The sequence below is a fragment of the Lepidochelys olivacea genome, assembly GCF_965140295.1.
Source record: "Lepidochelys olivacea isolate rLepOli2 genome assembly, chromosome: 1".
In the NCBI taxonomy this organism is placed as follows: domain Eukaryota; kingdom Metazoa; phylum Chordata; order Testudines; family Cheloniidae; genus Lepidochelys; species Lepidochelys olivacea.
Genome location: NC_140411.1, coordinates 289010144 through 289027298, shown reverse-complemented (window position 1 = coordinate 289027298; position 17155 = coordinate 289010144). Strand labels below are relative to the sequence as shown.

The 17155-nt window shown below is 45.6% G+C and overlaps 1 protein-coding gene across 1 annotated transcript in view; it reads left to right on the top strand.

Moving 5' to 3' along the window:
- Nucleotides 1-2178: 2178 nt before the first annotated feature.
- The window catches only part of RAP1B (RAP1B, member of RAS oncogene family), a 75877-nt gene continuing 60900 nt past the window's right edge, over nucleotides 2179-17155 (top strand). Inside the window, exon 1 of the mRNA XM_084650165.1 lies at nucleotides 2179-2342. The gene's annotated coding sequence lies outside the window, so the exon portion shown is untranslated. The remainder of the gene's footprint in view (nucleotides 2343-17155) is intronic.

The window sequence follows — 17155 nt, the reverse complement described above, 5'->3', positions numbered from 1 at the left end:
AAGTACTACATTTTTTGCAACCTGAGCTCTCTTGAATTATCTGTCACTTACAAGGGTTCATTATCAAAGTATTGTACAGCGTTTTAGCTGTAAAACATCAAGACATTTGTCTGGACTTTGGAAGAGATTTTATGATGTTTTGGATTTTATTTTAGTGCAATGCTCTGAAGAAAAATATTTTTAAAGGGGAAAATAAGAACTTCTTTGTCACTTTCTTAGTGCCTTGGATCTAGATGGAACATCTAATGCTGTGATCTATTTGCTCTTTTGGCTGCACTTTGGCCACCTCTGCTCTAACACTCTGAGGTATAGTATTTACTATATATTTATCATGAGCTACATGGACTCCAAGCGGCATACCAAATAATTTTCCACTATCATGCAATTTGGGGAAATTTAATCTTTTTTTTTTGTCTTTTCTGTCTCTGTGCTACAAACAGAAAGCCTCTGCTTCCTCCACACCCACTCCCTTTGCCAATAATCTCATTGTAACTTCCTGTCAGTTTCACACACTCTGTGATGAACTTCCTCTAAGCAAGAGCTTTATCTGAACACACCACATTAACCATTTGCTTAATAAGTATTTCCCTTAAATATAAATAATTTATTCCTAACATTTAAGTCTTTAAATACATTGTTATTCAAATGAGAGAGAACACTTGTGACTTTAAGAAAAAAGGCATTTTATATTATTCAATATAAAACTAATATGAATGGGGGAAGAAGGCTCAAGAAAGATCATAGTTCCTTCAACTTTAATCGGTCCCCTGCCCTTGTGGCAGTGGAGGCTAATGATAAGTTGTAAGGGTTGGGAGGTTTAATAAGGCATGTCCAGAGTAATAATATTTTGTGTTTATATGATACCAATTATCCAAGGATCTCAAAGCACTTTACAAACATGGGTAAGAATTAAGGGGGTCTATGCATTTGTTTTAATTTTTTACATTTCTCCCCAGTTTTTTTTAATAATTTAAGGAGCTGTTTATACATTGAGATCAGTATTAAACCAATCTCATGGTTTTAACTGATCTGTAACTATTAGGAATTAGGATGAGACGTTGGTGGGGAAGTAGATTCTTCCTTATCTGCCTATTGTGGGGTTTCTTGCACCTCTTTTCGAAGCGTATGGTGCTTCTCTGGGTTGGAGACTGGATACAAGACTAGACAGACCATAACTCTGATCCAATATGGCAATTTCGTATGTTCCTAGAGTTAGCCTTCTCATATTTCAGTTCCTGACTGATGGCAATACCACAGGAAGACTAGATCTTGCTTTATTTCATTCCCCTAACTCGCTCTCTGAGGCAAAAAGAAAAGGAGGACTTGTTGCACCCTAGAGACTAACCAATTTATTAGAGCATAAGCTTTCGTGAGCTACAGCTCACTTCCTCAGATGCATATCGTGGAAACTGCAGCAGGCTTTATATATACACAGAGAATATGAAACAATACCTATTCCCACCCCACTGTCCTGCTGGTAATAGCTTATCTAAAGTGATTTCCAGCACAAATCCAGGAACGCAGAAATGCCAATCATGAAGTATTTGCGATTATGCAAATTCTAACACAGAGATTGGGGAACCGGGCTCAGCAACCACCCTTGATCTCCCTGATGTGAGTTGCTAGGACCCTGAGTGGGGCAGTGAAGGGTAAGAGGGTAGTCAGTGCAAGGGTCTGACCCCTCAGAGGGCATGCTGGCGGTTGTGGCGTAACAGACCAAGTCAGTGAGAATCCATTGGCATGACAAGCTACACACGTTGTCACAGGCTAAAGCTGATTCAGACCCTTAAGAGACAAGGCGGGCGAGGTAACAGCTTTTATTGGACCAACTTCTACAGATAGCAAAAGCGTCTGTCACAGGCAGGTACAAACCACACGGTGTTGGGCAGTAACCCACCCGTGCTACCCCCGAGCCCCCACCCCTCTGCCCTAGCGTACCCGCCAGCACACCCCCAGCGCGCGACGTGCCCGCCCCGCCCCGCCCCGCCCTCTCTCGGGCACGGCTCCACTACCCCGCGAGGGGATGGAGGGAGTCACCCTGACCGGGGGGAAGGGGAGGGAGGTTCCATCTGAGGCGGGGGAGGGGCCGCGGGGGCCGCCGGGCTAGGGTTCGCGCGTGCGCAGTTTCGGAGCAGGGCGGAGAGGTCACCTCTCCCCAACCCCCACCCCCACCCCCGCCGCCGGAACGAGCTAGGGAAACCAAAGCGAGGCTCGGCGTGCAGCGTCCGCGTCACGACGACGGCTTCAAGCCTCGCCCAGGCAGCGGTAGCGAGAGAGGGAGCGGGTGTGCGGAGCAGGCTCGGCCGGGGAGGAGGCGACAGGAGGAGCGGCGGCGCCGTCCGGTAGGCGGCGGCGGCTGAGAGGGGAGCGGGGTGGTTGGGCCCCGGGCGGGACACTCCGGTACCGGGCGGGCGGTGGCTGCGGCAGCGGCGTGTGTCTGGTACAGGTGGCCCCGCGGCAGAGGGAGCGGAGCGGGCAAAGGGGGCCGGGGCGGCGGCGGCGGCGGCCGCCGCGCCGACTGGAAGAGCGCGCTGTGTGGAAAGGGGGCAAGTGTCTGAACATGGCGGAGCAGGAACCGAGAGCGGCCGCCGCCGCCTCCTGCCCCCGGCAGCGGGGACACGCGGGGGGGGGGGGAGAGTCTGGGGCTTGGCTGCCACTCGCTTCCCCGCCCCTCGAGCTTTGGGGGGGGGGCGCCCCGGCGCCCGCCCGCCTGCCCCGAAGTTAGAGCGGAAGCGGAAAGTTGTAACCCCTGAGCTCTGAGCTGTTTCCCAGCCCGCGCCTGGGCCGGCGGGGGTCAGGGGCCTCTCGGCTCCGGGCGGTGAAGAAAGTTCTCACCCCCGCCTTGTCAGCCCGTTGTGGGAAGTCTGCGTCCAGCCCCACCTAGGCCGGCAGTATCAGCCGCTGGAGAGAAGCTGCTCACAGTTTCCATCACCCTCCCCCGGCGTGGGGCGAGAGTGTCCTGCCCATAGGCCTCGTCCGTTTCACTTGCATTGGACTGAGGTGATCCCCTGCCATGGTGTCGGCCCCCAAAGTCCGGGCATCACGGGCAACATATTAAGACTGCGCTGGCTCTTACCTCGCGAAACGTTCTCTCTTCATCCCTTCGTGCTGGTGGTGGGTTTTTTTGTTTTGTTTTCTGCTTTTAAACTTCTGGTTTCTGTGCTGTTTATACAGTGCCTCAAGTGTGCTGAGCACTTGGTAGTGGGACTAAGAAGGCACAGTGCCTGCCCAGAAAGAGCTTGCCATGTAAATAGACAACACTGCAGTCATTTAATGTTTATGAATCTTCTGAAAACATCTGAATCTTCTGAAAAGGAAAAGAAACCTGGGGAATTTGTAGGTCTTGATCATCTAGTCTGAATTATTATATAATACTGGCTGAAAAACCTCACCCAATAACTTCTGTATCAAGCCCCCAACTTTGAGGTATAGTATATTTTAGAAAGGTATCCAGGGTGGCGTGACTGAAAGCTGTCAAAATTTATGCCACAGAAGAATAAAATGAGGCCTTGTAGGATGTGATCATTATACTGTAGTCCAAATTGACACAAGTTAGACTGTGCAACATTTACTGAAATGCTGTTGTTCTTTGACTTTTTTAAAAGGAATGGGTAATAAATGCTATTTAGGAAATGTCTCTCCATTTTGAAAAGAGTTTCTGTATTACTTGTGGTATAAGTGTGTAACTTTGTGTGACTCCAAAAAGGAATATTTAGACAACATCACAAACCAAGCATTTTTAATGCAGTTGGGACTCACTCATCTGGAAATTTTGATAGCACATTTAATTAAATATAACAACCAGTTCTTGTATAGGAACTCTGAGATTTGTGAGTTCAAGCACTGACCCCCTCAGAATATATTCTCAGATAGCTAGCCTGAGCCGCCGCCACCCCTGCTGTCATAGCCACACTACTATTTCTGTCTACCTGTGGTGGGAAGCCACCCTTCCAGGTGCTATGTAGACATACCCTAAAGCAGGGGTCGGCAGCCTTTCAGAAGTGGTGTGCAGAGTCTTCATTTATTCACTCTATTTTAAGGTTTCACGGGCCAGTAATACATTTTAACGTTTTTAGAAGGTTTCTTTCTAAAAATCTATAATATATAACTAAACTATTGTTGTATGTAAAGTAAATAAGGTTTTTAAAATGTTTAAGAAGCTTCATTTAAAATTAAATTAAAATGTAGAGCCGAGCAGTGTGAGTGCCACTGAAAATCAGCTCGCGTGCCATAGGTTGCCTACCCCTGCCCTAAAGAGAGACGCTGGCAGCAGAGTAGTAGACTCTTTCAGCTTTGAGATGAAAAAACTGTTATGCCAAACTATAGTTAAGTCTTAACTGTCTTTGCAAACCTCTGTGGTCTGCTGTTATATATGATAGTGTCTCTGTTTAGTCAGTTAAGGCCATTTATCATCTCTAGGTACCTGCCTGTTACATGGACATCTCCTCTACTGAAACTGTGAGATTGCTAGACCACAATTAAGTGCAAGATTTAAGATTAAGCAAAGCTTGCTTCTTCAAACTGTTGATAAACTGCTGTATACCAGCTAAAAGTTACATCGGGGTGGGCAAACTAAGGCCCCTGGGCCTTATCCAGCCCACAGGATCTCCCTCCCTGCCCCAAACCCATGGTGCCACGGGGCTAAGGCAGGTTTCCTGCCTGCCCTGGCCCTGCACTGCTCCTGGAAGTGGCCAGCACCATGTCCCTGCGGCCCCTGGGGGAGGTAAGGGAGCAGAGGGCTCCATGCACTGCCATCACCTGCGGGTACCTCCCTCAACTCCCATTGGCTGCGGTTCCCCGTTCCTGGCCAATGCCAGCTGCAGGGGGCAGTGTATGCAGAGCCCTGTGCTGCCCCGCCTCCACCAGGAGCCACAGGGATGTGGTACCAGCCGTTTCTGGGAGCAGTGCAGGAACAGGGCAGGCAGGGAGCCTGCCTTAGCCCCGCTGTGTGCTGCTGCCACAATGGAGCTGCTCAAGGTAAGCAGCGCCGGGTCAGAGCCCGAACTTCTTCTGCACCCCAACTCCCTGCCACACCCCAACCCCATGCCCTGAGCCCCTTTATGCACACCGCACTCCCTCCCTAACCCCAACACTACATTCATGGTCCTCTTCTTCCTAATGGATGAAAGAGTGTCAGAAGTAACTAACACAACTCCTCACGTGCACATACACATACCAGTTTACTGTCCTTGATCATACTGACACTATAGGGTAGTTTCTCTAGGGCCTTGTCAAGAGTTAGAAAAAGCTGAGTTTCATTATTTTTTTTAAAGTTAGCTGAGATCTCATGTGCTGTTCTTTTTAATGTGAGGTTTTTTTTTTTTAAACAAACACAAAACCAACTCTGGTAGAGTTGACAAGGAGTTAACCACTTTTGAAAACATGTTCAAGTGCTAATACACTTTAAATAGCACTAATTAAAACATCTAGCAAAATATTCTTTAAAAAACACCTCTTCTCCTAGCACTTGTCCTACATGGGGCAACTGACTGGCATAGTAATAGTGGAATAGCTAGTCACTCTTAGTCCAGAATAGTGTCCACATAGGGAAGTTATACTGGCACCGCTTTAGTGTAATAGCTATTCTGCTATAGCTACGCTGTTCAATTTCCCCATGTTGACAAGTCCCAAGTCTAGACAAGCACTACCTGGTAGCCATCGTACAGATCAGTATCCCTCCCTCTAGCATTGTTGTGGTAAAATCCCTCTTCCAGAAATGAAATTAGTCCTGTGAATTATTTTTTTAGCTGCAGACGACCATGTCTCCTCCACGTAGAAAAACCTATACAATATTTAAGGCTACTGAAATAAGGGTGATTTAAGTTTTACACTTGTTTATATACTGTTAAGTGGTTCTCAACCACCTGTATGCTGTGACCGCATGTTCTTACAGAAAAAGGTTTTAGGCACTTTCTCCCTTCTAGCCATAAACAAAGGGAGGAGGGTTATGACTGTCAAACCTATAAAGTAGTTAACTTTGGATACAAAATGAAACTGCTGCTGATATAGCTCCATCATTCCAGAGATACTTCTCCTTAATGTCACCATATTTTGACTCCTGGTTCTTCTGTGATGGTTTTCACCAAGTACACTCTAGTCATTCGTGGGACCTTACAGAAGTTCATCTGACAGCACCCCAAACAACTGTTGCAATGGAACTTTCAAAAGCCACTCTGCAATATCACTTTATGCTTAGTCCATAGATTCCCAACTGGAAAGCCAAATGGGAGCGGACACTACTTGAAGCAAGGGCTGCTGTGCAGCCATGGAAGGACCCTGCCAGGGCAGGAAGGCCAGGCAGCAGCACAGAGACACAGATCAGGCCCCTCTGTTGAAGGGGTTTCTTCCTTGAAAACCATGTGGCTCAGAGGCTGCATCCCTGGTCTCTTCTGCAAGCCTCTAATTTTTAATCCTGTAAGGGGATTCTCAGTTTCCAGGGCCACTTGTACCCCTCCTGCAGGCATTGCAACTTAAAGGGTGAATGATTTGAACCTTAATTGCATCCCGTTCCTCTAAAGTATATTATGTGCCAGTGTTACTAGTATCTCCAGGACTAATACATGAACAAATAATCTTAGAACAGCTGTTATAAAATAGAAAGTTCCTGTAAATTGCAGACACTGTTAAAGGTAATCTTGAAATTTTTTTTTATTGGACTTGTCCTTTTTTGCTTTGTGCTTTTTCTGCTAGGACTGAACGTCCTCTTCTTTTGTAACCTTGGAAATATCAGTAATTGCAATTCTGGCCTTCTCTTATTTTGCTGTGGGGGGCTTGTTGGGAATGTATTGTTAGTTCTTATTCACCTAAATAAAGGGTAGAGAAGTTTGAATGCTAAACAGACTTGCTTGTTTGAGTACTTAATTGCTGAAACTAACTCTCTTAAACAGTTTTTAACCGTCTGAATTTCTGTAGATTAAGAGGAGAGGTCTGGATTAACCATGCCATTTTCCCCTAGTATAAGCCAAGTTTAGCACTCGTTCCTTGATTTAGTGGGTCAAGATTGGCCATAGGGGATATCCTTTTGTTGACCACTGCGGTAGTGTGTGGTAGCTAACCCTGACCTGATCTAACCCTTCCTAATAGTCTGGACAAGGGGTGGGCAAACTTTTTGGGCCGAGGGACACATCTGGGTAGGGAAATTGTATGCAGGGCCAGGGCAGGGGTGCACGAGGGGGTGTGGGGAGGGGGGTGCAGTGTGCAGGAACGGGCTCAGGCAAGGGATTGGGGCAGAGGAGCAGTGTGGGGTGTATGAGGGGGCTCTGGGAAGGGAGTTGGGGTGCAGGATGGGGCTCAGGGCAGGGGTGCAGACTGTGGGAGGGAGCTCAGGACAGGGGGTTGGGGTGCAGAGGGCACAGAGTTGGGATGCAGGAGGGGTGTGGCGGGGGTTGGGGTGCAGGGTGCAACCTGGGCTCAGAACGGGGGGTGCATGGTGCAGCAGGGGCTCAGGGCAGGGGGGTGTGGGCTACAGCCTGGCGTCGCTTAACTAAAGTGGCTCCAGGGTAGCAGCAGCAGGCACTGGGGCCAGGGCAGGCTCCCTGTCTGCCTGACCTGGCCCCATGCCACGCCTCTCCAGGAAGCGGCTGGAACCATGTCCACATGTGGCCCTTGAGGGAGGGGAGCCACAGGGCTCTGTGCACTGCCCTTGCCACGCCTCCAGGTACCTCCCCTGCAGCTCCCATTGGCCACGGTTCCCCGTTCCCGGCCAATGGGAGGTGCAGGGGGCGGTGCCTGGAGGCAAGGGCAATGCATGAAGCCCTCTTCTTTCCTCTCCCCTGCTCTGGCCACAGGAATGTGGTGCTGGCCGCTTCTGTGAGTGGTGCGGGGCCTGCGGCGCCACGGAGGGCAATCCCGCAGGCTGGATCCAAAGCCCTGAGTGCCCTGATCTGGGCTGTAGTTTGCCCACCCTGATCTGGACTGTTCCTGACTAAAGCTCTTTCCTTTCCATTGCTCAGTGTTAATTCTCTTGGCTTTTGATGTCACTCTGGTACAGTAGGACCTCAGAGTTACGAACACCAGATTTATGAACTGACCAGTCAATAGCACACCTCATTTGGAACTGGAAGTACACAATCGGGCAGCAGCGGAGAGGTGCGGGGGGGGGAGCCAGTAAAATACTGTGTTAAATGCTGCTTTCCCTTTTATTTTTTAGTAGTTTACATTTGTCTTCTGCATAGTGAAGTTTCATAGCTGTATTAAGTCAATGTTCAGCTGTAAAAATTTGGAAGAACCACCATAATGTTTTGTTCGGAGTTACAAACAACCTCCATTCCTGAGGTGTTCGTAACTCTGAGGTTCTACTGTAGTTCTCCAGTCCTCAAAGAGGCTTCTAATTTGGATTGCATTTGAGTTTCTAATGTATGAAACTTTAAAGAAAATAGGTGCAGTTTTCTTGCTTCTTCATGATATATAAAGCTTTTTTTAAAGATGACCTGCAAATGAACAGTTTGTCAGCAAGCTGTATGGAGGAGTGTGGGGAAGTGGAGGAGGGAAAACTAAATATTTCAGATTTCCTTTTCTGCACATGTAAACACCATTGAAGTCTAAGATTCGTGTGTTGAGTAGCTGCAGGATCAGGCCCATGCAGTTATATTTGTTTTTTAAAAAGGCTTGATGGAAAATTAATTTGCTCATTTAAGATGAAGCTTAATTGCAAAATGTAGTATTCTTGTGTATAATTTTGGGTTGCTTGGGCACTTAGCTGTCACTACTGCTCCTATGATAAGTAAGCTTGTGTAATTTTAATTCCCATGAGTGCAATTAAATACAAATTTATGAATTTTTTTTGATTGGATATCTTCCAGGCTTTGCCTATAAAAGGCAAACTGCCTTATGGAAATTGTAAGAAAAATTTACTTTTCTTCCTAAATATGGGGAAAGAAAGGAATAATCTTTTACCTATTTAAAAATATTGCAAACACTTTAAAATAACATAAAGCTTAAATATTTGAGATTAAAAAGGTATAGAATAGAAATGATTATTGAAGTGTTCATATGAAATTTGTTCTTGAATTCCAGTTATGACTTTCTTCACATTTAGCAATAAAATCCCATTTGAAATGTACTAAGCTTGTAGCACTTGCAGCTGAAACTAAACTGCTGTTGCATGCATGGACAGTTCAGCTGAGTAGCGAAGCAAGTGTGTTAGGCATGCATGTGATCTGATACAGCTACTCTGCACATGCTCTTTGCTCAATACTTGTGACCTTATTAAATGTAAAGTTCAAATGGATTTCTGGTCACTTTGTAAGATACACAGGCAAGAGTCCTCCTCTAAGTTTTCCTCAGCTATGAAGCGCTTCAAGTTGTTAGGAGAACAGCTTCTTGCTAAATAGATGAGAAAAGATGAACCAATAGAGCAGGGGTGGCCAACCTGTGGCTCCAGAGCCGCATGCGGTTTTTCAGAAGTTTAATATGCAGCTCCTTGCATAGGTGCCGAATCTGGAGCTACAGGCGCTAACTTTCCAATGTGCCAGTGGTGCTCACTGCTTAACCCCTGGCTCTGCCCTATGTCCTGACCCCACTCCACCCCTTCCCCCAAGACTCCTGCCCATTCCCCAGAGCCTGCCATGCCCTCGCTCTCCCCCCCCCCCTCGAGCCTCCTGCATGCTGTGAAACAGCTGACTGTGGTGGGTGGGAGGTGTGGGGGGGAGAGGGAGTTGCTGATTGGTGGGGCTACCAGCAGGTGGGAGGCACTGGGGGCAGGAGATGGGGAGTGGATGTAGGGGCTGCTGACACGTTACTGTGGCTCTTTGAGAAAGAGCCAGAATTTACCAATGTACATTGCCAGTCTCTGGTTGGCCACCCCTGCAGTAGAGTGTAGCTAAAATAGTGCCTATGTGAGGCTTACACAAGTTGCAAATTATAAACAACAAAAACTACATTAGAAGAATGCAAAGATTGCAAAGTCAAGCACTCAAACATTAGGAAATGCCAGAATTAAGCTTGCCTATAGGATATTAATTTGGTTGGAGGTGGGTGGGGTTGCTGTTACAGTCTTTAATGACATGATACAGTATTTTTTTTCAACAGGTCCCATCACATTCAGTGTGCAGGATGAATGGTGAATTCAACTTTTTTTTCCTCATCCTAATTCAGTGTGTGGCCCCATGCCTTATTTGCTGCATGCTATTTAAAATCTCAGTTGATTACTGTATTAATTTATGCATGGTTTTTTCTATGCTACCACTCATTACCATACCATCTGTTTCATGTTTCACAAACATTAATGAATTTATCTCTTGAAGTAAGATGGTATTATTCCCAGTTCTCAGATGGAGAGCTGAGGCACACCGACTAAAGCTAAAAATATCAACTTGGGCATCAAAATTAGTGAGTATAACTAAGGCCTGACTTCTCAGTACTTAGCACTTTTAAAGTTCTTCATATGTTCAAAGCACAGCTCTCCCATTATTTTGAATCACATTTTTAAGCATTTGTCACTCTGCAAATCAAGCCTGGGTTGGCTCAAGGTAGGCGCACAGGAAATGAGGAATTTTACAGGTGACTGGCCATTGTGTGTTAGGTTTTGTGCCTTGCCCAACATTGCATGAGAACTTTGTGGTAGAGATAGAATCCAGTTCAGAGTGGCATTCAGCTGCCTTAACTGTAAGACCATCCTTTCTCTTCCTGCATCCTTTTGCCTCCTTTACCACATACCTTCCAGCTTCTTCAACAAGTGATGGCAACAGCCTCATTCTCTACACAATGCTGACTCATTCCCTGCGCACAGGTTGGTTCTGTGCACTGAATAAGGCAGTCATCAGAGTTGGAACTTTCAGATCCGCAGCACAGACTTCTGTCACTTAAAAAGGGGTAACTAGTAAAAGTGGTGGGCTGTTATCCTCCATGTGGACCAGCCACTAGAGAGAGATATGAGGCACACTTTGCCAGTGGTATTCACAGCTGTTTGATGACAACCAAGAAATGTTGGGACTCTGGAATCCTGGATTCAATTCCAGGTTCTGCAGAGGATTATGCTCTAATACAGGGGAGGGCAAACTACAGCCCACAGGCCAGATCCGGCCCATGGGATTGCCAGCCCCATGGCGCAGTGGGATTAAGGCAGGCTCCCTGCCTGACCCTGCCCTGCGCTGCTCCCGGAAGCCAGTGGCACCACATCTCTGCAGCCCTGGGGTACAGGGGGAGGGGGAAAGGTAGGTGGCCGGAGGGCTTTGCGCGCTGCCCTCGCCTGCATGCACCACCTCCCGTGGTTCCCATTGGCCAGGAACAGGGAACCATGGCCAATGGAAGCTTCGGGGGTAGTACCCACAGGCGAGGGTAGTGCATGGCAGAGCCGCCTGCCCCACCCCACCCCTAGGAGCCACTGCTGGACATGCTGGCCACTTCCGGGAGCCACACGGGGCCAGGATGGGCAGGCAGGCAGGGAGACTGCCTTAGCCCTGCAGCTGGGCCGGAGCCCGAACCCCTCCTGTACCCCTACCCTGAGCCCCTTCCTGCATACCGCACTCGCTCCCGCAACCCCCTGCTCCAGCCTTACATTCATGGCCCTACATACAACTTCCCCACCCAGATGTGGCCCTCAGGCCAAAAAGTTTGCACACACCTGCTCTAATAGATGCAGAAGAGTCTAACTTGTGTGTCCTTCCCCAGCCTACACCTGGCCCCTCTCCTCTCATTACATCTCTGCATATGAGCAAGTCAGGCAGCTTCTTTATACTTCACACTGTCTGTGTGCCAGGAAGGAGAAAGAGTACAAGAATGTCTCCCTATTTCTAGTTCTCGTGCTTGGAGGAACAAATGCATAAGAAGTCTTACTCAGCCCTGGAGTAGAGCATGTTCAGTCGTTCTGTGGCGATCTTTTGCATTCTCAGTTTGGCCAGCATGTAGGAACAGTGGGGATGGAATAATCTCAATGCAGATGAAATCTTTGGAGAATAATGCTTCGAACATCTCCACTGGGCATAAGATTTACTGAGGAAAAGTGCCGTATAAAGGATAGACTATTATTAGTTCCTGAAAAACCTCAGTTCATATTAACTTAGTTAAATTTGGGTAGATTGTTGTGTCCAAAACATGTGCTTGACTGCAGGTGTGATTCCTTTGACAAATTAAGTCTCTGAGCTAAAATATGGGGGGAGCAAGGGCTCGGTGATATGGTTGCAAGAAAATTTTAACATTGTCAAAACTCCCTTTCCCCTTATTTTGGAGGAAATGCCTGAACTGAAAAATTCAAAGGCATTGAGGCAAAAGTCCTACTTGGAAAACTTCAGCCTGAGTGGTTGAAATTTAGCAAATTTTTGAGTAACTGAAAGCAGGGTCTTCTACTGGAAAGTGTTAGCTAAACTTAACTATATAGGCATTGCTACAAGCACCGTCAATATTTCTCTCACAAGTTAGCAAAGCTTGGAAGTTCTACTTAAACATTTTAGAGCAAGATTATGAAAAAAGAACTCTTATAGAATCTTAAGTTAAATTTGTGTGGTTAAGACCTTGAATCAGGAAATGACGGAATGTTGTACATGCGGCCTTAAAGGTGACTTGCAAAGAAAGAAAAAAGGTGTTTGTACCCTTTAATCTTTTCATGATGTATAAGAAGTTCTGAAATTTCTAACTTGTGTTGCATCAGAAATTTGGGTCCTGTGTAGCCTGGAAGATTAACTGGAGAACTAGTACAATGACATTAGAAGAACAAAGGTAAAATTGAGAGGGGAAAGATTAGTCATCTTAAAATCTTTCTTTATAGTAAAATTTTGAAGAAAGGATGTCTTAAAATTGAAGACACACACCTTACCTAAAATGGTAAAGTGCTAACTATACAAATTGAGACTTCCCAACCACTGATTGAAAACAAAGATGAGTTGGTATTCCTGGTTTTTTCAAAGATGATTAAAAAATAGACAGACCTTCTTAAAAGCAACTAAACTTCCAGTTCTCCTTCATGTCATAAAGAAGCAAATGTGTTTATGCTCAGCTTTTTTTAAAAAAATAATAAAAGTATTTGGCAGTTACCTTTTAACTCTTGTGTATATCAAATAGTCTTTCATTGCAAGATACTATTTTAGAGCTCTTCAAAAGTTTTCTGACAAATGTTAAGTTTAATTGGAAAATACCAGTTTGCTGAAGTGAAATGTTTTGGCAAGTCTGTAATGGTTTCAAGGAATCTGTCAAGGAGTCAATGTTCCAGAAAGTCAGCCAGCCCTGCTCTCAGCACTGCTGGATGACCCGCTCTGTGGCAGCACTGTTGGGCTTCCTGCTCTGTTGCAAGGAGCCCAGAACTATGAGAACCTGGGCTCCAGCTGGGGCTCCTTCGCAGCCCCGGCATGTCAGGGCTTCCAGGCTCCCTGCTTGGAGCCAAGAACCTGAAAGTTCTAAATGCCCCAGCTCTAGTCACTGATAGACTCTTGGATCCATAGTAAGGAGCTGTAAGTCCTGTGACCAGCTCTCAGGGTCCATGCCTCTGGGGCAGCCATGCAGTGCAGACTTCCCCAGGCTGGGAATCCCAAGGTTTCCAAACTCCTGGTCTAGCTGTCTCCCTGTGTTGCCTCATTGGGAGTCAGTTCAAAACGAGATGCCGAAATATTGGAATGTCTCATGAACCAAGAACTCTGAATTTTGGTCAGCTCTTACTACTGTATTTCTGAAACATAGTATTCTAACTCTTACGGAACTCTTAACCTTGTCATTTCTTAATTTGAGTGTTTAACTCTGTTCTGGTAGCAAAAACAGTACATGATTGAAGAAACAATGGCAAAATGTTTAATATGCAGCAAGTTGAGGTATGTATCTGCCACATGCTGGCCTGCCTCAGACTAACTGTCCATATGTGGACCTTGCTGATGTGCATTAACAGTTCATTAATGCAATGCAGTCTGGCCCTCTTAGAAATGGGGCTAGATCAGATCGCATTAACAAACTGTTAATGTGCATCATCAGGGTCCACATAAACAAGTTTCTCTCACTCACCTGCCAAAGATTGACCCCCACACCAGCTGAGAACTAATTGTTCCTGCAGACAAGCCCTGACAAAACTTAACTAAAGTAGTAATATTCCTTAAAACATAGGTATCAAAAGAAGACAACTTCAGCAGAGACTGAACTGATTGATTAAACTTGGAAGGGATAAAATTTTCATATTGAAAGTTGGTTAAAATTTAAAATAGTGACTCTTTGCCTCAATTTCTGCCCCTAGTATTAAGCGTCACCCAGAATAGCTGAATGATTCTGCTGAAATGGTTTGCATGAAATTAACAAAGTTGCACTCTTAAATAGTGAGGTTAGTCATCAGCAGCAGTAACAGGTCCTCAGATACTTTTATGGTCACAGTATAAATAAGAGCTATCAATTGCCCATACTGAGGAAGACTGAGAGGCGTTGGCTCACAATTAGAGGGTTCCTTTCAGCCACAAGAAATGGGTTTTCTTAGTCTGATAGAACTTTTCTGGAAGCTCTAACGGTGTTCCATGGAACACAGGTTTAGTGTGACTCATTAAAGTAAATTGACATGGTCTATCCAGTAAAGTCAATGCCACTATAATCCAGTAAGAACAGATTCTTGTCTGAAAGACCAAGGGAACCCAAAAAAACCCCCCTTTTTATTTATTTTAAAACAACTTTGTTAAACCATCTACAGTAAAAGCTTTTTTTAATTTGGCATGTTGAGGGAACAGGGGGTGTCGGTAAGTGGGGAAAAATTCCAGTTAACTAAGAGGGTGGGAGGGGGCTCGGGGCAGTGAGTTGGGGTGCAGGAGGGGTTTCAGGGTGCTGGATCCAGGGTGGGGAGCACTCACCTTGGGTGGTTCCCTGCAAGCGGTGACCTGTTCCTAGGCGGAGGCGCAGCTAGGCAGCTCTGCATGCTTCCTCCGCCCGCAGGCGCCACCCCCGCAGCTCCCATTGGCTGCGGTTCCCGCTTGGGGCGGTTAATGTGGAGAGCAGGATAACCGAGGTGCGGATAAACAGGGTTCTGCTGTTGTTTTTACATTTTGTGAAAAAATAACTAAAAATTCTGTGTAAAACTGCAAATTCCATGTTTTTCTGTGGCAGCCGATTTCTAGGATCCCTGGTCGTGATTCATCCAAAATCACCAGTTGCTAACATTTAATGATGTATATAACATCAGTTAATTTTCTCTCCCTGCTTGTTTATGGCAGACAAAGGATTTGTCACAGCAGGGTTCCTGAATTGGACAGAACATCTAATGTCAATAAAGGCCAGTCACATCAAGGGAACCAAACACATAGGATGACTGGCTCAGCAGGCAATCAATATAACAAGCAGAATCGAGTTAGAATCAGCAAGTATAAGCAGATATCATGGATAACTCAAGCTGGATCTTATTTTTTTCTGCAGATAATGTTAAAATACCTTTTTCTTCACAAGGAAAAAATGTTAGTGAATGATTTCATGTAGTAAAAATAAACTTCTGCTAAGTGAGCATTGTCCTCCAAACAGCCCAATGAGTGTACTTTCAATGAAAAAAGTCTTCCATGATTGTTTCTTTGCAACTTCCACAGTAAGACGTATGTTAACATGGTCCTATTACTTCTAACCCTGCTTTCCCAACATTAAAATTATAAAAAGAAAAGGAGTACTTGTGGCACCTTAGAGACTAACCAATTTATTTGAGCATAAGCTTTCGTGAGCTCAAATAAATTGTTAGTCTCTACGGTGCCACAAGTACTCCTTTTCTTTTTGCGAATACAGACTAACACGGCTGCTACTCTGAAACCTATCATTAAAATTATAGTATTAAAAAAAGGGGGAGGAAAGAGCTCCTCAAACTTAAGTCATTTTAGCTTCAAAACAGTACCACTTCTAGGAAGTTTTGGACTATGGTTTAGATTTAAGCAATGATGTTTGTAGTGATATACTGTATTAGATCGCTTTCCAAGACAGGACTACCATTAGTTAAATATCCCCAAACTAACTTTCTCATGAACTTATCAGTTCATTTAGATTTTATTTTATTTTTTTTTAAATATGTAGTTCCATTTGGGATTTTGTCAATTCTCAAACCCTAGCCTCAGCTTCTTGACTGAGCCCAGCTAGAGGTCAAATAGACCTGTACAGACAGGAAGAGACCCAGGTTAAGAGACTTCTGTAAAGTGCACTTCTGTGCAGGCTTTGTGTATGCTGTAGCTCACGAGATCTAAACTTCGTAGAAAAGCACCAGTGGCTATAGTAGAGCTGAATTTGTAGCAGTTCAGCATTTCTGCCTGACTAAAATACAGAGCATATAACTTTATTTTTCAAAATGCATCCTACAGTTTGTATGCAACTTGTACCTCACAAGGCTTTCAAATACCATAGTAGTTACATTACATTTACATAAAATTTTCTGCCCATCCTGTGATGGGTTGGACCCCCCCACTTCCAGGGGGCCACCTGATGTGCTGGGGTCCCACTGAGTTTGCCCATTCCACCCCCCTGGGCTCCCTCACCCTGTCCTGCGCATGTGTACACACACGCACGGATGCTCCCAGGTGTAGAATCTGAGTCTGCAATCAGCTCTGTGTGGGAAGACAGCTCAGGGATTGCCCAGCAGTCTGCTGCACACGCCTTCTGGAGTGTAAACCCAAAATTATATGGTCTTGCACTGTATAAAGATCTATACAGCATAAGCTCATGAAATTGGTTCCCTCCCTCAATGTGGAGGAAGATATGCACAGCTTTGCCACCCCAGTTATGAATCGCACAAACAGGGTTTTAGCATAAACAAACAAGTTTAACAACTATAAACTGTAAATTTTAAGCGATTATAAGGGATAGCAAACAGAACAAAGCAGATTACTGAGCAAATAAAACAAAATACACAAACTAAGCTTAATACACTACAGAATACTGGCTACAAATAATAATTTCTCACCCTAAATGTTTTAAGCAGGTTGCAGAATTTCTTTGTGGACAGACAGCTCTTGCAGCTTAAAACTTGGGTATATTTTTCACAGGACAGACACCATTCCCAGCCCGGGCTCAGCCCCTGTGCTCCCCTCCCTTGGCCCCCCAGCTTAGTTCCTTTGTTTCTTCAAGTATTTTCAGCAGTCTTTCTTCTTGAGCAGGGGGGTGGTGTCAAAGCAGCAGCCCAGGAAACTTCTCAGGAAGGAGGGAGATCAGTATCTTCAAAGTCCTATTGTCCTTCCTAATGGCCCATCCAGGCTGTTTGCATACTGTCTGGTGGGCATTCCGCAGGTGAAAACAG